Source organism: Vicugna pacos, chromosome 25 (genome assembly GCF_048564905.1).
Source record: "Vicugna pacos chromosome 25, VicPac4, whole genome shotgun sequence".
NCBI lineage: Eukaryota > Metazoa > Chordata > Mammalia > Artiodactyla > Camelidae > Vicugna > Vicugna pacos.
Window position 1 is genome coordinate 10,749,375 of NC_133011.1, and position 24,650 is coordinate 10,774,024.

General features: G+C 44.0%; 1 protein-coding gene across 14 annotated transcripts in view; it reads right to left on the reverse strand.

Annotated features, from left to right (window-relative positions):
- NCALD (neurocalcin delta) overlaps positions 1-24,650 on the reverse strand; it is a 365,895-nt gene that overhangs the window by 23,935 nt on the left and 317,310 nt on the right. The window contains exon 1 of one of the 14 annotated variants that reach the window (XM_072949566.1): positions 1,303-1,314. The exons of the other annotated variants lie outside the window; for them this stretch is intronic. The gene's annotated coding sequence lies outside the window, so the exon portion shown is untranslated. Of the gene's footprint in view, positions 1-1,302; positions 1,315-24,650 lie in introns of those variants that run through there. 14 annotated transcript variants of the gene reach the window in all.

The window sequence follows — 24,650 nt, forward strand, 5'->3', positions numbered from 1 at the left end:
CTACCATCACCTCCTTCCCAAACGTCCACAACACCCTCCTCGCTGGAACCTCACTCTTCACTCTTGCCACCCTGCCCCCCAGCTGCTCTCCACTCGGCTCCACTCCCCAGAGTGACCTTTGAAAAACACAAAATAGACCAGTTCACTCCTCTGCTAAAAGCTCTACACCAGCTTCGTAACACACGTAGAAGAAAATCCAAATGCCCTCCTCTGGCCCACAGGGAGGGCTGTGCAAGCTGGCCCTGGGCCATCCCGGACTCCCTCTCGGTGCCCCCACGCCCAGGTGCCCGGGCTCCCACGTGCTCTGCCTTTTACCTCTTAAGGGCTTTTGCTTCAGGGCCTTGAAGAATATTTTTCAATAGCAAATGACTCTTCAACCCTTTAGTTTACATACTGTGTAAGATCTATCGATCGATTGATCAATCGCCCTATCTATCTATCTATCTATTGTAAGATGTATAATATATATTAATAATTGCTGCATTTCTACTGCATTTTATTAAATGAAATGCACACGTATTCTATTAAACATCAGCATTCTGTTTTTCAGTAGTTTACTCTGAGATGGGCAATGTGAAATTTCCCAATTTATTCTGGCTCACATCCAGTCATCAGGGCCCAAAAAAATAAATCTGGGGTGAATACTGACCACAGATGAGAAAAGAAAAATATACCAGAGAAGGCCTCAAACCACCGGCAAAGAACCACGAACAGGAATCTCAAATATGAAGTTAGCTTTCCATCTAAAAAAAAAGCTAAAAAAGGAAAAGCTCCTAAAAAATGATGCTGCGGGGAAAGAAACGGGCGAGCAGGGCCAGCCTTTCGCAGAGCACGTGCACCCTTCTTCGTATTTTGCATCCGTGGAGTGAAAAGAAGTGCGGCGTTTCATTTCTGTGATTCCTCATAAAGCTCTAAAACTCCGCGAGCTAATTCCTCAGAGCCCAGGGTTAGATTTTCCAGGGAAAAGTCCGTAACTTACCCTGGACAGCCTGGGTAACCTCAGAGGGAGTCTCAATGCAAACTGCACTCAGGTCTTCTAAAATGGAGTTTACAAGAAGCTAGCAGCTCAGGTCACGTTTAGCTGCAGCAAGGAGCACAGGATCCACAGTGGTTTCCGAAAGAGGCCAGGTTAATTAAAACATTTGCCGGTTTGGAACATGTTACCTTGTCCTCTAAGAGCCGCTTTGAACTCTCAACCAATGGAATGTCTAAATTATAAAAACACAACTAAAAAAAGGTCCCTAAAATGTACGGAAGGAAATGATAAAAGTTATAGGTTAATGGGAGGAAGCATGCATTTACCATGACTGAGACATCAAATGTTTTGGCCATCTGAATTTTACAGGCGGCTAAAATCCAGCAAATTCATTTCAAGGTCAGTTGTCCTTAATTCTCACTGGGGAAAAAAATGACTAAATAAAAATCTGAGGAACACATTGCTTTAGAAACTTCTCTTCAATGGAACTTGCCTCTCAGTGAGAGTTTGAAAGGTGACCATAGATATAAATTGGCATACTTCTATCGAGTGGGCAAATTAGGAAATCAAATGCAGTGGTGCACAAAGGAAAAAAATTAAACTATTTCGGAGGGAGAACCAAAGTTCCGCAACAGTCTCGCTAACTTTTCTCTCCTCCGGTCTCTGGTAGGATTAGCTTATACAAGGAAGCGGGACCTACTGCCCAACCCTCACGTGGATCGCAAAACGGCTTCGCAGGAATTGCCTGAAATTCGTCACAAAGGCAGGGCAGCCTTCCTCCCAATGAGGATGGGGTATCTGGACCATCTCCTGACTGAGGGGTCATACCTGTGATGCCTGGTCACACACCTGGCACTTGCTCCCTGGGCAGAGAGGTGATGGGTTTGGGATGAGAACTTAACTGGTACAAAATACATAGTGAGCAGGAGGCTCACTAGAAGCAAATCCACTCTTCCCTCCACCTTCCTCATGCTCTGAGACAAAGCCTGGAAATGCACCTGGTCTCCCCAGGGTGAGCAGGGCTTACGGTCTCTGCCACATCTGGGCCCTTGTTCCACCGAGCCTGAGTCCCAGACGGGGGAGAGCCTGGCCTTGGGCTCCTTTCCAAGTTTTATTTTCTATAAAAATAAAGTGAACCACATTACTACCAAAAAACATATATTTCTGATAGACTGTGAATAGAATGCTATCTAACAATGACCTTTGTCCTTGTCCCCCAAAGTGGAAATATTTTTGGTTTTGCCAACTACCAAAGTACTACATTATTATTGTAAAAAAGATGTAAGTGATAAAAGGATATCAAAACTAGAAGGTGAATACCCTTGCTCTGACCCAAGAGTACTCCGTAAGAAACAGCCACTATGGACAGCTTTACATATATCATGCTAGACGATTACATGCGCATATATGAAATCTGTACATTCTAACCATAAATGGGATCATTTTCACTTAAGATTATATTGTGGACATTCTTCAATGTTATACATACAGATGTATCTCTTTTTAAATTGCTGAATTTTGATGGACTGATTCAACAGACAGTACTGAGCACTGACCTGGGGCCAAGCATCGACTTGGCAGCTGACAGAACAGTCAGCAGCATGAGGCTTACAGGCCACTGCGTGAAATTTATTTAACTAGTCTCGCCTTGATGGTCGTTTAGGTTGATTCCACTTTTATTTCCTCGGCATTTACCTTAGACGTGGTTCCTGGGCTCCTTGGGCAGTATTTATGACAAAGAGGTTCTTGATGCCTTTGACAAGTGCTGTGCTCTCTAGACCCTCCCTTAAAATTCTCCAACCAGCCACTTCCCCCAGAGCCTTTACATGCTAACTGTGCATTTGGTAAGAGTTTATACACTAGCTAGGGTTAGAACTGAATTCGGGGTGGAATTGGGTTTGGAATTCCACACCATCCCCACTGCCCGAGTTACAGGCACATATGTGCAAGTTTGGCGTTAGCTATTTCTAGCACTTACGAGGCCATGTCCACCCTGTTTACTAAAGTACATTGCTGTCACCATGCAAATGCCCCCTCTTTCATTTCAGCCTAAAGAGATATTTCACCGAAACAGCACCCTAAATCCTCTGTTGCTTAATACTCAACTCCGGACTTTTCACGCCCACTCCTTTCCCCTCTATTTCAAGTCTAGCTAATGATTGACTCCCGTTCCACTCCCTCCTAGACTGCCAGCCGTTGGACATGAACGTACATTGCAAGCTTAATGTGCCCTTAAGTAAGTAGCCATAAGTAAGGGGACAGGGACCATACTAAACGGTCATCTTCCAGGCCTGCAGAAACCACAAACCTGTCCCAAAGAAAGAAATCGTTGGAGCACTGAAGTCAAGGGCTTCAGATGGAGTGAACGTGTCCCCTTCCATCAGCACACCTGGCCATCAGACCACTGCACCAGAGCTGCCTGTCTGGGCTGCCAGGGGCAGACGCAAGGCCAGTGTCAGCTGCAGGGAGGGAAAGAGAGAGGCGCTCTGAGGACCCTCAACCATTCTCCAGGGCTGCCACAGACTAAGACCCAACCTTGGCTGACTTCCACGGAACTCCTATTGTGATCAATGTCTGCTTGGCTAAACCTACTAAATATTTTCTTATTTAAAAGACAAGAATTACTACTTTGGGTTTTGACAAAACCATGAAGCAGAACGGTCAGCTGGCATGGACCGAGGAGGGCAAAACAGATCAGCTGGGCCTCATCTCGTAACGAGCAGCCAGAGGTACAAGAGGAGCACAAGTCTCCATTTTTAGACATTCTCTAGGGGCTGCAAATGCATTTAGTTAATTGATGCAAGCCCCTCCATGGAGTCTAAGAATAGTTCATAACTCTCTTGTATTATTTATTCAGCAAACATGTGTTTAACATCTACTGTTTCCTGGCTTAAAATGAATATTCCCTACAAAAATAGTATCCCACATAAGACAGGGAAAGGGAGGGAGCCTGGGATTCTTCTTGTAGCTCAGAGCATTTTCATTAATATTTCATTCCTACAACTTTGCCATAGAGTTGGCGAGAGGGATATTATATCTTGGCCTTACTCCAAGGGGCTTAGAGGGGCTTAGAGAAGCTCACCATCATGGCAAATTCATGTAGCTCGTGGTCCCAGGGGAGTAAGGTGGGAACCACCCTCCACACTCCCACCCCTTCCACATCTCTGGCTGGATCACTTTTGGTATTTGAATGCTTCTGTTGGAAGGTACTGATTGATCAATCTCTATCCTAGCCAACGTGGCTGAAATACTAATGTTTATCCATCAAATTTCTGTACAAGTAAGAAGCCCAATGATTGGCTAACAAGGAGGGACTATGGAGTGACTTCTTTTAGCCTTCTTGCACCCTCTGTGTCTTCCAGCAAGGTGTGCGGGAAGAGAACTGGACTTGGTAGCAGAGGAACTAAACTGAAGTTCTTATAAGAGTGCTGTGTTATGTGATCTTGGAAAAGCCATTCGACCTCTCTACGGGTCTCATTCTTCTACAGTGAAACGGGCATAGTAGTGCCTCTCTCATGGAGCTGTTTGGTGAGAAAACAGGAGACGAGAACAAGGGATTCCAATGAGTGCGGGAATCTAAATATTGTGCCTGGCATCTAGCAGGTCCTCAACAAACACTGACTTTTTTTTTTTTTTGGATATTCAAGTAATTTTTTATTTAAATGGCTTCTTCATTGAATAATACTTGGTAAGAACCTTTTCTTCCACTTCCTTTTTTTATTGAAGTATAGTTGATTTACAATGGTGTGTTAGTTTCTGGTGTACAGCATAATAGAATGTAAAAAAAAATGATACAAATGAACTTATTTACAAAACAGATAGAGACTCAAAGACATAAAAAACAAACTTATGGTTACCAAAGGGGAAAGGGAGGGATACATTAGGAGCTTGGGATTGGCAGATACAAATTACTATATATAAAATAAGTAAAGAAGGTCCAGTAGGATAGCACTAGGAACTGTATTCAATATCTTGCAATAACCTATAATAAAAAAGAATATATATAGTATAACTGAAATATTGACTCTAAATATGAGTGAGGTAAGGATTCAGTTTGGTGGGTTGTTACCAAGAAGAACCCTGAAGAGTTGGGGACATGTCCCCTTTGCTTTAGCTCCATGGAGAATTAGAAAGAACAAATAGCCAAGACATGGAAACAGCCTAAATGTCCATTGACAGAGGTCTGGATAAAGAAGTTGTGGTATGTATATACAATGGAATAATACTCAGCCATAAAAATAATAAAATAATGCCATTTGCAGCAATGTGGATCGACCTAGAGATCATCATACTAAGTGAAGTCAGTCAGACAGAGAAAGACATACCACACAATGTCACTTCTGTGGAATCTAAAAAAAGACACAAATGAACTTATTTACAAAACAGAAACTCACAGATATAGGAAATAAACTTATAGTTACCAGGAGGGGAAAGGGAGTGGGAAGAGATAAACTGGGAGTTCAAGATTTTTAGATACTAACTACTATATATAAAATAGATAAACAAGGTAATACTATACAGCACAGGGAGCCATATTCAGTATTTTGTAGTAACCTATAATGAAAAAGAATATGAAAAGGAATACATGTATGTATATGTATGACTGAAACATTATGCTGGACACCAGAAATTGACACAACACTGTACACTGACAAGGCCCGGCACATGGTAATTGCTCAGTAAGATCTGTTGATGGAATGAGTGGATTATTAAATTCAGTTTGGTTCTAACAACCTATTTTCCCTTTGCTTCTAATCTCACCACACAGATTATAAAAGCTTAGAACAAAACAGAGGACACTGCTTTTGAAATCACGTGCAGTGTGTCTTAAACCCACTCACCCTTCCTACTAGTATTTACGGAACTCCAAGTGCACGCAGGGCACCACACCAGTGGCCGGATGCCACAAACTAAAATAAAGCACGGTTCCTTCTTGCCTGTTTACAGGGCTTTCACATAACCTATTTCAGCAGATCCTTGAAATCTGGGAGAAAGGAAGGGGCCAGACCAATTACTCTTATATTAAAGAAATCGAGGGTGATGGTTTCAGGGTTTTCCCACGGTTACATGGCCGGTAAGTTTCAAAGGTGAAGCAGAACATGGATCTTCCTCCGCCCATTCAGCACAGCACCTCGTGGTAGAAAACAGAACAAAGCCTCAGGGAGGACGTTGCCAAGCGTTTGAGGATGTGTACACGTCTTCCTAAGCACGTTTGTGTGCTCAGGAAAAGCCTTCCTGTCTGGCTGCTTACACTCTGGTTACTATTTCCGTTTCTTGTTAAGGGAAAATGAACATGGAAGCCTCACCTGGAAAGAGGGAAGGGGAAAATAGATCCACAAAGTGAGTAAAACGCAACAAGCCCAAACCAAGGACCCCCTGCATCTCTGAAAGAGGTTCTGTGTCCAACTAGGCAAGCCCTTCCTCGTTCAGACTGTGTGCACCTGGGTGGGTTTCCTAACTTACCCTGCACACCCACCTGCCCCCTTCCCAGCAAGGACCAGCTAACATTTTCCCTATTTCTAAATTCCGCTAGGAGTGGCTCACTTCTACTGAGCTACCTTATTTTCTCTACGTTCTCTTACATTATAGCAAACACTGCAAAAAACACTGTACAATCAGTGTGAAAAAAATAAATGTTCTCAAAATATTTTAACGGTGTTCAAAAAAGCTGGTGGCATGTTCCAGGCGTGTCACTCCCTGGGGAGGGTCAGTGGAAGCAGAATCAAGTAGCCCCCGTGCCGCCTGATGTGGCAAGGACAGCAGAGGCGGCGTCCTGCCCCGTATCCCGCACACACACCGGAGCCCACTTCACGGTTCCTGTGCTGCCAAACCACAGAATGGCCCAACTTCATCAGAAGAAATTGTAAAGAAAATGACATTCTGCCTTTTCCTAAGTAACGTGACTTCTGGCCTTTTCTGTTTAATCTTGCAGCACCAAAGGGCTTATTAGTACACACAGCTTAGTCGTTATGACGACGGCAAATACAGCTTCCGTGCGAAGCTGCAGAGATGAACTAAAGAGCGGAGACTCCTGGGCTGTGTATTTATCATGTGCCACTAGCCAGACACCTTACATTTTTGAAGCAGGCAAGCAGCGCGGACTCAGAAGCACCCATATAATCATATTACCAATGGTTGGAACTGACAACCTAAATCTTTCTCATTGATCCAAAGATTCAAATGCTTACTCCTGCAGTAAAACTTGGGCTTTGTGGATCAGTTTGGAACAAAAAATGATTACAGAAGGAAGGAAGGAAGGAAGGAAGGAAGGAAGGAAGGAAGGAAGGAAGGAAGGAAGGAAGAAAGAAAGAAAGGAAGAAAGGGAAAGAAAGGGAGAAAGGAAGGAAGAAAGGAAGAAAGAAAGGAAAGAAAGAAAGGAAGAAAGGGAAAGAAAGAAAGAAAGAAAGAAAGAAAGAAAGAAAGAAAGAAAGAAAGAAAGAAAGAAAGAAAGAAAGAAAATCTGCACCTTTACCTAAAGAATTTTATTGAAGGAGAGAGCAATAATGGAAGAGTGTTGTATGTAAGTATTCTATCTGAATAATGATGAAGATAAATTTGCCAGCACTCCTCTTCCCCTTCATTAATGAAGTATGATGCGCAAAAATGTATAAAATGATTCAGAACATTATTCCAGTCCTCTGAGTCGACTGCTTGTTTCTTTAAGAGCAGCATTTTCCATTATAAGAAAATTATGCAAAATTAGGATTTGATTGAAGTCATACAGAAAGTGATAACACAAGAATGTAGAACTGAGGTAAAAGCACTGGAATTCATACACTTCAACGATCAAAACTGAGTTGGATCCATTTTTAAATAAAAGCCAAAAACAAAGATTTAAAAATCTAAATGTTAACGGTGGTATGCGTGTAGTTTAAATCATTTTTTTCATTTAGATTACAAGAATTTTAAATATGCATTAAAAGGTGTATTTTTCAAAGTTTAAATTTATTTCCAGTAGATCAAATAATTCAACTGGAAAGTTAGAATGAGCACTGTTCCTTCCTAGAATAAAGTTGTGAGCTATGTACATAAGAGAAGCTCAGCGTAATGTCTTCATTCAAGAAGATCCCATTTCCTTTTGAATTACTTCACAAGAATTTCCTGAGAAATTGTGAGCCTGAGGGCTGTGCAAGATATTACAGTGGATTCAAAGAATTATACCGAATGAAATGGCAGGGAGGCCGGTCAGCTGGTAAACCAGACGGACTATTATCTCACATAAACGACCTGGTCTCTCTACTCAAGGAGCATAATCTGGGCAAAGCAATAACACACCACATGTGATGCGTAGGTGTTCTTTTCACTAAGTGACTGGGTTAAGAAGTCGTTAAAATGACTGGATTTTCCCTATAACTCTACCTATTAAAAGAGGTAAAGGAGGCCCTCTGGTCACATGAGGAGGGCAGTGCACACAGCACACAGGTGGGAAAAAGAGATGCGATGCTTTTCTCTTGAACCTTCCCTGCCCCTCAGTCCTTAGACTCCCACAAAAAGCACTGTGCTGTGAGTGATGCTACAAATTCTGAGGCTGTTTTCATGAGTCATAGACACCAGAAGAAATAGGATGACAACAAACTAATCTCTTCATGGATTTATGAGGACATTGTATCAGATTTGAATTGTCAAATCCCACTGAACACACTAAAGCTCGCAGTAAAGCTCTGCATATGGCATCTCAAGACCCAGTTCTGTGTGAAATCTGCTCCTCTGTCCTTGGGTGGGAATGTAAATGCGGTGAACAAAGGTTCCCCTCAACACTTGGAATCACAACAGTAAGTGGGAAGGACCCCTGGGGCCAGGGTGCTGGATGGGAAATCACAGAGGTGGCCTGGAGTGTGTCTGCTCACTTAACACCTGAGAGGAGGTGGCAAAACACTGAAATGCAGAGAGCACGTGGCAATGATGTGGAGAAGTATCTGTCTGACTTCCAGGGAGAATACAATTTGTTGGTGGAGGAATCGTAGACCCGTCAAGGCTCAGTCCCCAGGCCACCGCTCCATTTCCATCTCCCCTTTCTCCTTTCCTCTGTTCCCACCATCCTTGGTGTTCAGGACCCTCAAGATCCTCCTCTGTCCCAACCCCTACTCCTCCATCCAACCTTCCTTCTGCCATCCTCACCTCATCCCACCAGTGCTCACCTACTGGAGGCGGTGTGGCATGGCAGTTGTGAGCTTGGTCTTCTTGGAGAGACCTAGATTGGAATCCTAGCTCTGCTCTGCCAGCAGAATATCCCCTACCTTCCCTCTTCCCAAAGCAAAAAGAAGAGAAAGTTAGCTTTTTGAAACCAGAGCATTTTAAACAACTCCATTTCCAAAGAGCATCATGGCTTTATACTTGCCTAATTCAAACTTCCTTGGGTGTTTTTCATAATCAAAGAAATAACCCCAAAGTAATAGAGAAGTCTCTATCTGTAGCAAGACAGATTGTGCTTGTAGATTTTTAGGTGACTTTTTTTTTTTTTTTAAAGCGTCTCCCTATCAAGGTTTAAAAATCTTAGGACCAAAGTTTCAGGCTGAGCAGGGATCCTGTTTCACTACTAGTTTATTTAATACATGTCTTCATTGTTAAGGGCAAGCTTAGTAAAGAAATTACCTGTGGGAAGTTCTACTAATCACGTGTTCCCGGCATGGTGGCAGGCCATGGCAGCATGTCCTGGCCTTTAAGTCTCTCAGCACACATAGAGGACGCCACTGGGCATGCAGCGCCCTGGGGTGGGTGGATGAGGGTGCCGGAGGCTCTGGGAGGCCTGCGTGCTCGTGCCACCTGGAGGGCTGAGGGATCAATACCACCCCATCCACAGCTTACCCGGGGGGCCCCACACTGGGGCTGAGAAGTCCTGACTTAAACAATCAAAATAAAATCTAGTAATTGTAGCAAAGAGGACATCTCATGCCTCTATTATGAATGCCCCACGAGAGAGTAACTGTCAATTTCCATCCGCTTGGATCCACTTCACCACTTCAGCCTGTCGACTCTCATTGTATAAAATGCATGTAAATCCAAACTCCTGACACTCCCTCATCATCTAGCAGACAGGGGTTCCAGTTATGTAGGAATGGGCTTTGAGGGGGAGGGGACAGCTCAGCGTGCTTAGCACATGCTTAGCACGCATGAGGTCCTGGGTTCAATCCCCACTACCTCTGTTAAAAAAAATTAAATAAAAAAAAATTTTTTTTTAAAAAGAAAGAAATGGGCTTTGAACCCTGGCCACTGAAATTTAGGGTAAGACAGTCAGTCAGCAGAATATTTTCTTTTCATCTCACAGCCTGACTCGTAAGAGTCAAGTTTTCTTTCAACACACAAAATCAGACACACGGAAAGCGGGGATCACAGCACAGCAGTGCTTCCGAGTACTCTGCAGGGGTGAGAGTTAATTAAACCTTTTATAGATGGGACTCAGTTAAAAGAATTTTTCTTTAGGGAGAGACTTAATTACAAAGTGCTATCACGGCGTAGTGAGCGATTTGGCCCTGTTTCCTCAAGTCTGTTCTCTTCTTGCTGTTTGGCTTCACCACAATCACCTGCTATGTGATCGGTCGCTAACCCATCGAGGGCCTCGTAGTGTCCCCAGGCCCAGCGGTCACTCCCACTTCATTACTCATCCCATGCCCATAATGCGCTAAACATTCTGCACATGTAACTTCATTTAATCCCTGTAACAACTCCATAATGGCCATCTCACAGACGAGGGTACTGAGGTTAAAGGAGATTCAATCGTTTCTCCCAGATCAGGCAGGTAGTAAGCGGTGGAGCCTGATTTGAATCCCCAGGCTCCCAGAACCTGCCTTTATCATTACGCGGGGCCGCATCACATTTAAGGAACTGCAGCTAGTGATGAAGAGCAGCACTCTCTTGTGTAACACATGACAGTTTTCCAAAGTGCTTTCACATCCGTTTTCTTACTTAATCCTCTGCAATAACTCTGCAAGCTATTATTATCCCCACTTTATAGGTAAGGACATTGAGGCTAAGAGAAAGCCATTGAGCCAGAAATCCAGAGAAACTTCAGGTCTCCTGTGACAAGATAAAATTTAGAAAGACTAACATGCAACATGGACTTTGAAGTCAAAGATTAGAATCTGATTTCCTGTTCTGTCCCTTTCCAGTTAAGTGACCCTGGGCAAGGCATGTAACCTGCTGAGCTTCCATTTTGCTTGTGTGAAATGGGCATAACAATAATACCTTATACGGCTGGATCCAGGGAGGTACTGTGTTTGAAAGCACCGTGTACATTATCCAGCGCAGTATGAACGTTAGTAACATCAACAGCAATGATAATAAAAGTCTCGATGCCTGCATGTTAGTGTTATTGTTCATTTCAGCCTCTGTCGGATGCAAACATAGGAACAGAATCAAGGCAGACCTTCAAGAGTTCATGCTGATTCAGATGCTTGTGATGAGAGTTGAAAGTCAGGTCTTCAAATGCAAGGCACAGTATTTTTCTGAACCTCTGCTAGGTGAATGTGTTTGTCTTCTTTCCATCCACCAAAGCCAAACTGTCATCAGCATGCACCTCCTTATGGAATTTTCACATTACATTACATTTATATCTTAAAAAAAATGTTTAATGAAGTTACTGGGGATTGAATCCAGGACCCTGTGCATGCTAAGCATGTGTTCTACCACTGAGCTACACCCACCCTCCCCACATTAATATCTTTAATTTATTTATTTAGATAAATTAGCTATTGATTTAATTTAATTAGATAAATCTGCACAGTAATAATGACCACCTGGTTGTTAGCTACAATTCATTTCTCACTTGATCTTTCATAAAATCCCACTCCAAACATGCCACATCTGAGATGCTGTGACGCCCCGATGGAATTCCAACCTGGTTGTAGACTAGCTCCCGTCATTCCTGTGAGTGTTAATAGGAGACAAGAGCCATTCAAAGATAATGAATATGTGCTGATGAACAGATAAGACCCAATCTCAGTCAACTCAAGACTAACACAGCACTCAAAGCCGTCAACTCTACAATATCCAACTGAAGAGGTTCCAACAGGATCCAGAACAAGGTCCAGTTTAGACACCCCTACTTTTGCAAGTCACTGAGGCACATACTGCTGGGTGCATACCCAGCAGCTCCTTCCCTGTCCCACACCAGGAGCCTTCAAGTGGTTCTGATGCCTTCTGCTCCTCCCCACTGTCACGTGGGCAAATTCTGATTAGTCTAAGCCAACGACGGCAGTTGCGTTCCTCAGCTCTGGTCAATGAAATGTGAGTGGAAGGTTGCCAGAGGCCTTGGAGAGAGCTTTCCTCGCTGATAACGGGAGCACAGCAAAAGACACAGCCTCCTCCCACAGGTCAGTTGATGGTGGGCCTGCTGTGGTCATCTCGTGACCAAAAACATTAAGACGCTGTGATACTGAGGACAGGATAAAAGAGAAAAATTCTTGATGACCCTGTTGAGCCACTAACTGAGCTGCCACCAGTAACTTTCAGTGGTGTGAGATAGTAAATTTTCCCTGTGGCAAGCCAGGGCTGGAGTTTTTGAGACCCACCTGGAGGTGTCCTCACTGGGACACATGGAAACGACCACAGTTCTAGATCTTTGCGGATCGTTGCCTCCTTTAGTCTGTGTTCCAGGGGGTCCCTTTGCAGGCTGAGCTCGGGGGAAAATGGACAGACACTAATAGTCATATGAAAAAAGCTCTGATTTGAATGACTTGCCACTGGGAACTCAGACCTTTCTCCTCCAATGAAATGAAACATGTTCATTTCATGAAATATCCCAAAGGCATGGGTTTGATCCCAGAGTGAGAAGGATATCTGGCCAATTTCCTTTTTTTGTGTCCCAATGGCTTATAAAAAAGTGAAGAAATGCTGAAACAGACTTCTAAAAAATTGTGACATACTCTAAGTATTTGTTTTAGCAAATGTATGCTTTTATAACACATAAAAATCAAAGCACTATAACATTTAGAAGTGAATTATAGGACTCAGAAGGAATATTAAGTCATAGTACACTATACATGCTGTGGTCCAGGGACCCAACCAAAGTGGCACGATGAACGTCCCATCCATCAACCTTGTCAGCGTAACTCTGTGAGTTAATGTGCAAACTTGAGTGGAGATAATAATGACCAAAGTCTGAATGTGTGGCCTTTGTGAATAAGAGGCCCAGGGTATAAAAACAAACAAGAAAATAAACAAACACCTTTCCCCACCTGCCTCTTGTCTCACCCGTGGTGGGTGCTGGCTGGCTGCTGTGATTTTTTGTCACTTACCGTGTTTCTATAAAGCGTTCCTGACGAACCAGTGTCTTACACACTAACTTATCTGACCCTCATACCACCTCTGAGGAAGGTCCTACCATCACCCTCATTTTATAGGTGAAGAAACTGAAGAACAGAGAGGTTAAGTGAGTTATTCAAGACCACACAGCTAGTAAGTGGTGGAGCCAGGAGTAAAATGCGGGGCTACAGCTCTAGGACTCATACTCCTAACCAGTCCATCATGCAGTCGGACCATGAAACCATGGGGGTTAAGAGAAGCAAACCTGGAGGACAGAACTGGGTAAGGCACTCTCAAGGCCAAGGTGAGACGAGTTGGTGCCACAGTGTAATCACTGTGCAACGTGGTGTGGTCTCTTCTGCTCCTCTTGCCCTGGAGTGTGCACACGTGTGTGCCTGTGTGGGTTTTGCACACCAGGCGTCAATGCCGTGTGTCGCAGAAGGTTGACTCCTTCTGTGCGGGGTTGACTCCTCCAGCCTCTTCGCTGAAGCTTTTCAAGGCCACTGCTCGGCTCTCTAACAATTATTTTTAATCTGGCTTTGACGGCTGAGTAGAAAGAAGCCCTTAAAATAATTCCATTATCTTGAAATAAGGTCATTTGTCTTTTTCTTTTAAAACAATGTTCATGTTATAATCACTTCAATTGTTTCTAAATTAAGACTCATAAGTGGCTGTGCAGAATGGATGGTCTCCGTGGTCAGAAATGCTTCCCCAAAGAACCAAAGCTTACGACTGGCACTGCCCCGTCACAGAAGTCCCCTGCTGCCGGCGGAACAGGACCGAGAAGGGGGCTGGTGGAGGCAAGTATTGTGGGGCCTTAAGGAATCCTCTCTGGGGTCAAGTTTGCCAAAAGGAATATTATGGAATAACTGTTAGCTCGCAGATTGTGGTGTCCAACATATCTGGGTCCCAGTCCTGCTCTGCCGCTCAGGGCCGTGGCAAGCTCTTTATGTACATTCTCAGAGCCTCAGTTTTGTCTCCGGCCAAAGAGTGACAGTCCTGAGTGTGTGGTCCACACGGCTGTTATAGAAGGAGTGAAGGGCCTTCACAGACACAAGGGAGGAGGAAAGTTTGCCTTCCCTCTGCCTCTATTCAGCCCCTCCTCACGAAGCACTAATGACACTGGGTAAGTTACCAGGCTACGACTTTGCCAAAAGCAAGGACTGCACTTTGCTGAAGTCCAATGCATTTCCTCGGCTTCTTGCTCTCCCCAAGCAGAAATCTCTGGCACTTTCTCCCGCATCCCCTCTGCTGACTCGTAGTACACTGACTACTCCTCCTGGCTTAGCAGCTAAATGGTGGTAACACTGAGCTTTGAGTTGAGAAGGTGGAGGAGGCCTCACCTGGGCCTTGAGCCTAAGTCATCCACTCCAACCTGATCACTAGAGATGATCTTACCCAGCTAATGATAAGAGGCACTTTGATTTCCCAATTTCCTGTGTATTTACAGCCCCCAGGGAAACCCCAAAGGAGAGAAGACAGGATTGGCAGAATTGGATTTGGATATTTCCGAGTCCCTGGTTACAACACCAGCTAACACTGCCTCATGGAATAGAATGGCAGCCAACACACTGAAAAGACGCCCCCACTCTCCTGGACAAAGCCACACACAATCCTCCTCCGAGCTGCTTCAACTCCAGAGGCAGGGACACTTCCCCACTCCCTTGAAAAGTCCTCTTTTCTACAACAGCAGCAAGACAGCGCTTGTCTGGAGCTTCCTGACAGACCCTCAGAAGCCCCTCCTGCCTAGGAGTGGAGGGTGGGATGTGAGCAGCCCCCACATCCCGTCTCTGCCCGGTGAGGAGGCAGAGATGTTTGCACTTGGCTCAGAGAAACATGAACTGTAAAGAGGTCCCCACTCCACAACAGCCTTCCACACTAGCAGGCTCTCTTTTTCAATAGGGCAGTTAGACATTTTTAGGGTGATAACATCTGGGTTTCTTTTTTTCATCAGAAATGAATCCAAATGCAGAAATGGCTGGAGTGTCATCACATGTTTTTCATGCTCTATTAAAAACTAGACATAGCCCAAACATGGAAACAATGTAAATGTCTGTCATCAGATCAATGGATAAAGAAAATGCACTGGAATATTATTCAGCCTTAAAAAGGAAGGAAATTCTGAAACATGCTATCCCAGGGATGAACCTTGAAGACATTATGCTAAATGAAAGCCAGACGCAAAAGGGCAAATACTGCATGATTCCACTGACGTGAGGTACCCAGAACAACTGAATTTCCAGAGACAGAAAGTAGAATAGAGGTTGCCAGGCTAGGAGAAAGGAGGTGAATGAGGAATGAGTGTTTCCTGTTTGGGGCAATGAAGAAGTTCTGGAGGTGGACAGTGGCCATGGATACACAATGCTGTCAGTGTGCTTAACGTCGCTGAGTTGGGCGCCTAAAAAGGGTTAAACTGGTGAGTCTGATGTTACATATATTTTACCACAATAAAAAAAAGAAAGAAAGGACCCCCAGGCAGTCCTGAGGTACCGATTCCGTGGAAGGGGAGGGTCCCAGAATTCTGCCCGGCTTCCCGGTATCCGCATGTCACTGGGGCAGAGCCTTTCCGAGGGACCAAGAACAGATGAAAGCCAGAGGAAACAAAGCTCTTCACAAGACCCGGCAAAGAGCACTTGTTAAAGCCGTCCTGCTGACAAAATAATGGACCCCACGATTGTTTTTGTTCATTCAGGGGGATCAGCGCGCCCAGAGGCAGGGAGGGGCAGGCGGGATTCCACTTTCAAAGGCTGCTCAGCCCTTTGACCAGACAGTAACCAAGTAAGCCTGCTGCAGCCTCCAGCACGTAATTTATGGCCGTAGATATTATTCACTTCCAAATTAGAACTACAAATTTCCAGATGTTTCTTAAAAAGATAATTTTCCCCAAATAACGGCATTTTGGGGCTACTGTAACTATTCAGTTCAACTCCCTCATTTCTGCTCATGAAATTTAAAAACGTTTCTGACTTCTTTGTGCCATTATAAACAAATTTCCTCCTAAATGTTTTTTGGAATATGTTCATTTTCTTGGCCTTCTAAATAATCCTGGCTTAAGAATACAATACATGATAAATAAATAAGTATATATATAATTCTTTTATTCATGAAAAAAAGGAACTGCCAGCTGTAATTCAGTGGAGTTGAACAGAAAGAGCATAATTTACACCTGCATCTTTTTTCCTAATGATTGTAAAAATAACTAAAATATTCTGGAGGTTGTAGTCATGGAGACACCACTACCTCTAAAGTGTAAGAGATAATTTGCTGAGGAATGTCTGAAAAGGCGGGATGAAAATTAACAAAGGTGAGCAAGCCTGATCAGAATCTTTCAGTTCCAGTCTCTCCTCTTTTAATTTGGATGATTTCAGTGCCTAGGAAGTGGCCGCAAGAAACAGTGATTTCCAAACCTGACAAAATTAAAAAGCAGCTTCAGACTAGATAGAACCCAGAAAAGAAACCCAGGCGTTAGCAAGTCAGAGGCGGTGGTCACATAAATCATCCTGCGCTCTTTCGTCTCCAAATAAAGTCATCTTACACTTTCTTTTAACCAAGTAAAGTGTCTTGACTAGATTCCAACTCTGATGGACCCTGGGGTGGGGAAAAGGAGTGAAGTGATGAATAATAGATAAAGAGGATGCAACCCCTGCTCTGGAACAGCTGCCAGTCTAGTGCACAGACATGCAGTGTGAGCTCCACATGGGAGCCACGCGGGGCATTTTAAAAAATTCCAGTCATCACGTTAAAAATGAAGAGGACACAGGTGGAATATACATTGTAATATTTCACTTAACCAAAATGTACTCAAAACATTTGAAATGGTCATTTCAACATGTAATCAACTTTAAAATTATTAGTGAAATATTTTCCATTCCTCCTTTTATTTGTCCTAAATCTTTGAAATTCAAAGTGTATTTTGTACTAACAACACATCTCATTGGGCCAGCCACATTTCAGGTGTCCAGTAGTCTCGTGTGGCCCAGGCTACATGGGCCACACATGGAGGGGAGGGTGGGAGGCGTAGAAAATATACACGTAGCTCAAAAGCAAGACTGTCCCTCAGCAGGGCTGTAAAAGAGCCATAAATAAAACATCTGGGGCATTTTCACAGAGATGGCTGCACTTGAAATGAGTCTTGAGATTCTTTAAGAAATACTGTATTCAGACTTGTATCAGATGAAGAGCTGACTGGCAGCTGATTGGGTGGTTGGGAAAAGGACAGAAAGAATCAAGTGTCCAGGCAAGAGAGCTGGACCCTGGGCAAAGGCCAGGGTGGAGTTAAGAGACGTTCTGGAGGTGGAGTTAGGAGATGTAGTGGCTGGCTGGAAACAGAGTAGAAGACGCTGTAGGTGGTGACCCAGCAACCATTTCTCTTTCCTTCTCTGTGAAAAAAATGACTCTGTTCAGGTGTTCTCCATCTCTGCAATGCCCTATTTTTATGGGGGGAAGATGATAGGATTCTCAGCCCCAGCAGGGTGGGTCTTCATTAGCATAAGCCAATTATAGTAACTTTATCTTGACTGGCTTAGGTGGGGACAAGGAATCCAGTTTTGGCCAGTGAGACTTACTGGTTAGTCTGCAAGTTGGGAGTCTGAGAAGAGTTTCATAGATACTAAGAAAAAATACAAGAGAGAGTCTCGTTCTGCCTCTAGGGTGTGGTGATATGAGGTTGTAATGCCTGGACGACAGCAGCCAGTATCACCCCCTGCAGTGAGCCCACCAACACCTGAGAACGGCAGAGTGGAAATATGGACTCTTGATGACATCATCAAACCACAGAATTAACCAGTCCTGGAAACACTGCACCTCTGGACTTCGTGTTCTGTGAGAGAATGTTTGTATGGATTATTTAAGACATGTGGGGTTGTCTCTCATTTGTAGGTGACAGCATCCTAGCGGAGAGGAAAAGGGAAGAACCTAGACCATGACCTACCCCCTGGTAGCAACTTTTCCTTTGTTCTGCCCGTTTCACGGTACGTGAAGCTCATTCACCTGACGTCCCCATGGAACCTCCTACAGCCCAGGAAGCTGCTTGGGCATATGCTCTTGTCTGGTGTCTCCTGCCCAGCATCCCTCTCCCCCATTCTCCTTTGTATTCCCAGGACCAAGTACCTGGAATAGTAACTGCTATTATTTCTTGAGCTTTTGTTATGTGTCAGAAACTGTCCAATGCTTTGTATACAAAACCTGACTTTATTTCCTCACTTACAGCAGTTCTGTGGGTTGGTATGATTATCACCATGTAATAGACGAGGAAACTGAAGCTCAGAGGGGTTAAATGATAAGTTCGAGGCCTGAAAGTTAGTGACAGAGCTGCAACTTGACCCCCCGTATGTCTCTCTGTAAAGGTTATGTTTATCACCATGATACAATGACACAGAGCAAGTCCCTATGTTTACTTAATGAATGAATGACTCAATTCAACAAAATAAATGGATGCTCAAAGAGATTAAGCACTTTGCATAAGGTCATCCAGTTAAAGACAGATCCATGGCTTGACACAAGCCTTCTACCCCCATTGCCTTTCCTACCACATCCCATGACTATCACTTTTTCCAGCTTTACTGAGGTGTACTTGACAATCCAGGACTATCAGACTATCTTTTATTTGGCACTTGGCTGGGAATGACCTTGAATAATTCCTGGCAAGTTCTTTGTGTCTAAGTTTTTTCTCTTCAACCAGATTGTCAATTCCTTCAGGTGGCACAGCTTTTTTTTGTAGCTCCCACAGTAATTGGAACAATGTATTTTTCATAGTTAATAGTTCAATTTTAAAATATAGTATCTTCAAAAGACAGATCCATCATGGTTAGGATGACCACAACTCCTGATGTGCCTGCAATAGTTGCCCTGGCTTTATTATTAATAGAGTAATATTAATACTCTCCAAAGTATTCCTGTTTGGACAATAAATTGTATGGTCACCTTAATCACGGTAAACAAGAACTCAGTTTGGCTTGTTCAGCTATGCTCCATCAACCACGCCCAGCACAGCTGGCTTTGGATAAAGATGGATCCAACAGCCATCAAAGTTCATATTTAACACTGGAACACAGAGAGCTCCCCAGCACGGCATAGGCCTACCGCACCTCACCACCTCTTTCGTCTACTAATCATCCCAGACTCTCCTTTCTCTCAAAACCTCCTTTTCTTTGTTTTACTGGTTTCCCTTCCAGAAGCCCCTTTCCAGTCTGCATCTCACATCCTTTGCTGGCACAAATGAGGTAATAGGTTTTGAAAAGTTAGGGAAATACATTACTGTTTAGCTGCTATTCTTGGCTGAAATCACTTTCAACTAAAGAGCAACACCCCCTTGTAAATAGCAAAATAGGAAAAAACAAACCTTTTGTAGCTAACACCTACATTTTGGCTCTATGTCTTATGCAAATATGTGTGTGTTTTGGGCATGTGAGGCTACATGGTAAACCGGATTATTTTTTAACCAGCAAAAACATACAGCGGTGGCAAGAAGAGATTCCCAGCAGGTTAATGCCATTATGAGCTCAGCTTGAATTAGTTTGAGTTCTGGAATTATGGCTGATGTGGGGAGAATAAAAAGCACAATAATTCTTAAACACACTGTGTAGACTGAGACATCTTATCAGTGGGGGCTTACCAGAGATTAAATTTTGGCTCCTCTTTTTTATTAAGACAAATGACAAAAATCAGATCACAAATGGCCCCATTTAGAAGTATAAATGCAGAACTGGAGGCCCTACTGTCTATGGAGAGAAGTGTTTCAAGATCCTTCATTCTGAGAATTTAATAGAAATCTGGCCCATTGTTTGGATGAAGAATCTTGGGGGAAAAGATGCCATGAAGTGGCAGATGCTTAAGAGGCCTTGACTCTGCTCAGCTGGGGCTGACCGTTGTTACAAGAAAGGCTGTACAGGTGAACCTTCTTGCTTGGAATATACCTGTGGCCTGTGTGGTCAACAGGACCAGCTAGGAGCCCCAGCAGCAGTGGACAAGCAATGACTGTCAGACCGCCTGGGGCCACTGCTCAGCACCACCATTGTGTGACAGCGAGAAGCAAGTACATGGCAAGCCAGTGAGAGGCCAGCAATAGAGGCGAGGCATGTGGCGGTCAGGGGCTGTTTTTGAACTGAGTAAGTCTTGGAGAATGCTAAACAAGTAAGGGAAGGGATGAGAACAAGAGAGAGACGTTGACTGGCCTGCTAATAGGGTACATGAGAGTTCCAAAGATTTAAGTAATTGTTAGGAGGAATGCAACTTCACTTGTATCCCGGTTTGTAGAATAATTCTCACTAGTTACAAATGCATCTGACAAGAGAATCTGGCCGGATGAGATTATCCTGGTAAGAATCTGGCTCAAACACACATACTGTGTTTTCCTTCATGATTATTAAGTGTATCCTATTAGAATCTCTACTATTTAATATGTAAGTTATTGACTTTATTCACTCTTGGCAGTAAGTTATGCCACACTACCCATGGCCATCTTTCCAATAAGAGTGTTGCTAGTAACTTCTGGAAGGATGAACACAGTCAAAGACAATGGCCTCATATGTCTCTGTCTTCCTTTTAAGATTTTGTTATTTCTTCATGAACATCACTAAGCATGCTGTAATTCTTTTTCCTCTCCTTGTTTCCTCCTGGGTTCCAAGTAAATATTTACACATCACCAGTCATTCCTACTGTTTATCTAAGATGCCTTCAGATCCTGTCCTCAACCTCTCATTAGATAACCTCCTGTTTTCCATTATCTAATATTGCCTCTCATAACATTTCTACTTTGATGGGAAAACAACTTTCCAAAGTCAAGTGTTGGTCTCTCTCTCTTAAAAAGAAAGTGAGCTGAACGTTCAAGGTGCTGTGAGGATACTGTCCAAAGCTGTTCATTACGTTCTTACTGTTCACTCAAGTTTCATTCTCTCTCGGGAAGATAATACAGAACTTGATTTCACCCCAGAAGGCTGCTGGACCAGCTGCTCGGAGAGGGCTTGCCGTTACTGGCCCCCGTGATTTCTTTTTCCAAAGATTAAGAGGGAGGGGAGGAGAAAGGCAAGAAGAGAAGTGGCTGTCTTTCGCCCTTTCCTATCGCTGAGGAAGTATTTTGAATTCCAATGGCCCAAAAGATCTCATTTTCCCATGAAATTATTTTTCACTTGTCATTCTCCATCACCTCCGCTTCTAGACAGTCACCAGGCTTTATCAATTCTATCTCAGTAAAATGTCCTGCATTGTTCCCCCTTTCTCCATCTCTCGCCTACACTATGCCTTCATCAGTTCCCAGTAAAATGCCCAGACGCACAGGCCATCGCCAAGTCCTGACAGAGCGAAAGTGAACATAACCCCTTGCTTGCCCTCGTTTGCTCATCTCCTAACTAGTCTCCCCTCCAGACTATCCCCACGCAGCTATCAGAAAGGTTACTTTTTAAAACTCACATCGCTCTCTGTCGCTTTCTTGCTGGCAAACACCAGTCACCCCACACTGTCTTTAATGTCAAGTCTCATACTCAGGCTGGCATTACAGATTGCTTCACAGTCTGGCCCTGACTTCGCTTTTCTAAAGCTCTTGGCTCCCTCTCTCCACTCACTCCTGACCCCACCGCAGAGACGGGCTGGCTCCTATATGCCGGGGAGCTCTCCCGGCTCCCCAGGGGTCTCCTGCTGAGGTCTCAGCCCTCACCCTTCCTCAGACCGCCCAGAATTCCACCCAGTAAAGCCTGAATCAGCTGCCCACTCTCCGGTTACAAACGATCATTCATGGAGCACATTCTCGGTGTCAGATGCTGTCCTGGGCACATTATACACCATTCCAGGATTTCTTTTAATCCTGGTAATAACAATAAAAGTTAGCTATTAATTTGTTTACTAACTTGTTTACCTAGTTAATAATGGCAGATCCAGGATGTAACCCCATTTGTCTGCTACCAAAGACCAGGTGTTCTCACCCACCAGGTATATGACATCTCATCCACCCCTACCACGTGTCTCTAGCACATACCTTTGCCATAGCGCTCACCACCTTACAAGAGAGTCGCTGTTAACAGATGAAAGTTCCCTGGAGGGATTATGAACACCCCAGTAACAAGGCTGGTCCTTACGTATCTGTGTATCTCTAGTGCTCAGCACAATGCTGGCAGATGGGGTGTGCAAAACACTTTTTTTTTTGGGTAATTGGATTTGAATCTTTGCATCCAATACTAGGAAAAAGCTCTGTCCCAAATGAATCACTTGAGCCACATGTAGAGGGAAAGAATAAATCCAGGGACTCAATTGGATAATAAGGAAGCTGAAACTCTACTTTCATCTCCAACCGACTTCATAAATATTTTTAACTCACCTATAGGAAGCTGGCATTGTAATACTCATGGCAACCATCTGCAGTTGAAGCAGCCAAGCAGAAACCGCCCACATTTTCAATAACAGCACAGCTTAATCTGAAACGCTTTTTTGGAAGACAAAGAAGCATTCATAAAATGAAACAGCAGTGAATGTTGATAACAAGAAAGTTTTACAACAAAGTGTCTTGCTGATTTATACAGTCCTTCCATGCCAATGGCTAGAAGAAGTTTTTACAAAGATTCACTCTCCTAAGCCTAGGCAACATGCCAGAAAGGTTTTCAGTGTCTTTAAAGACAAGGGAAGTGAGGGAGAGAGAAGAGGGGAAGGGAAGGAGGAGGAAACGAGGGAGTGGGGCAGAGACAGGGACTTGCCGTTCATCCCTGGGTGCACAGGGGAAACTGTAAGCGGTAAAATGAAGAAAGCATGCCATTTTTTTTTCCGCTACAAGGAGCTTTCATCTGAATTCCAGGTAGGTCTTGAGAAGATACCAGGGACCTGCCTAATCTCAGTGAGAGAAGAGTAATGTTTCCTTTCCTACTCTTATTTCACTTCAACCATAAAACAAAGAATTCTGGAGAGTAAGGAGCAGGGAGCCACACAGCTAGACACACATCCTCAAAAAGACCAGAAAAAGGCACCAAAGCTTCAGGTTACTCGACTGAATTTCCAGTCACTACTTTTTTTTCCCCTTGTATAAAAAAATATGAAAATGTACAGCTACACCCAAAGCGTGACTTGGGTAGCAATAGCCGATGCTCAGAGTGTTGGATAAAAATGGATCATCAGGAGGGCACATCGAAGGAGAGGCTGGCCTGGTCCCTGATCCAGCAGTTCCCAGTACCTCCTCTCTCTTAGTAATTCAGTAAAGGGCAACCACTCCTGCATTCTGAGGCTGGGTTTCCAAGACCACACCAGTCCCCAGAAGGTTAGTCAGGTCAAGATGGGGGCCAGCAAACAAGCTGACCCAAGGTTATGGCTCCAGTTTCGTTCGCCTGGTCTTGACATGATCCTCCAAGAGCTACCGACTGGTAAGACACAGACTAGGCCTAAGCAGAGAACACTGCATCCCAGTTCTCCCAGTGGAACGTCTCAGAGGCTGACGATTCGTCATGCCAAGAACACGTAGCCTGGATTTTCCACTCCTCCCACGCTGCTTGGCGGGCCTGGCTAGCAACGAACTTTATTTTTACAATGCTTATCACTGTGGCTTTACCTCCCGGCCAGTGGGCTCTGAAGCGGCTGGAAACAAGAGCCAGCTGGGGGCCCAGCTGAGCAGCAAGCCACTTGGAGCCTTCTACACCAGCAGAAGAAAAGATCTGGCCAAAGGCCATACTGCTGAATAGCCTGGGAAGGAAAGATGGTGACACAAGGGGGAAGGGACCTCCATTCACCCAAAAACAAATGCAAACTGACATCTGGATTAAAGGTAACTGAGGTTCCAGGAGAGTGTCTGGTTAACTTAACCAGAGGCAGTCAACTCCTTGCTAATTCAGATAAATGAAGACAGATCAGTGCACATTAGTGAAATTCCAAAACCATGGAGCATGGATTGTTTCTTGTTTTCAAGTCCATAGAGCAACTCAAATTTATCCTAACCGTAAGTTTCAAAGTGAGGTGTGGTTGTTCCCTCTGCTACTGAATCTAACCTCGTCTGGCATAAGCAGCAGTCATTTAAATCCAATTGTTCATGCAGTTAAGTCCTGCAAAAGTTTGCTCTCATGAATATGATCAACATCACCCCTTATTCTCTTATTTACCGTATTTATTTACCCAGGTTGGCCTTCCTTCCAAGGCATCATAGAGATAAACCCAGCCCAGTTCAGGTCAAAAAAAGCATAAATTGTTAGCAGAGTGCAAGTGGATGAGGTTTTTTCTTTAGAGCCTGAAGCCTTGTGTTCTGTCCCCGTCCTCATGGGAGCTGTGGAAAGTCTGAACAGATGTTCAGATTCAGGGAGAGGGCTGCTTTACTGCTGCTCTACTTACTTCCTCCTGCAGGATCCGTTTTCATTTCCTTATGGACTAGAGAGAACAATTCTACCAGCTTAACTGCTACCTGGGGGAGGGGAAGCCTGAGACCCTGGTTCCCACGAAGCATGATGCAGTAAGAAAGGAATGCAGCACGCTG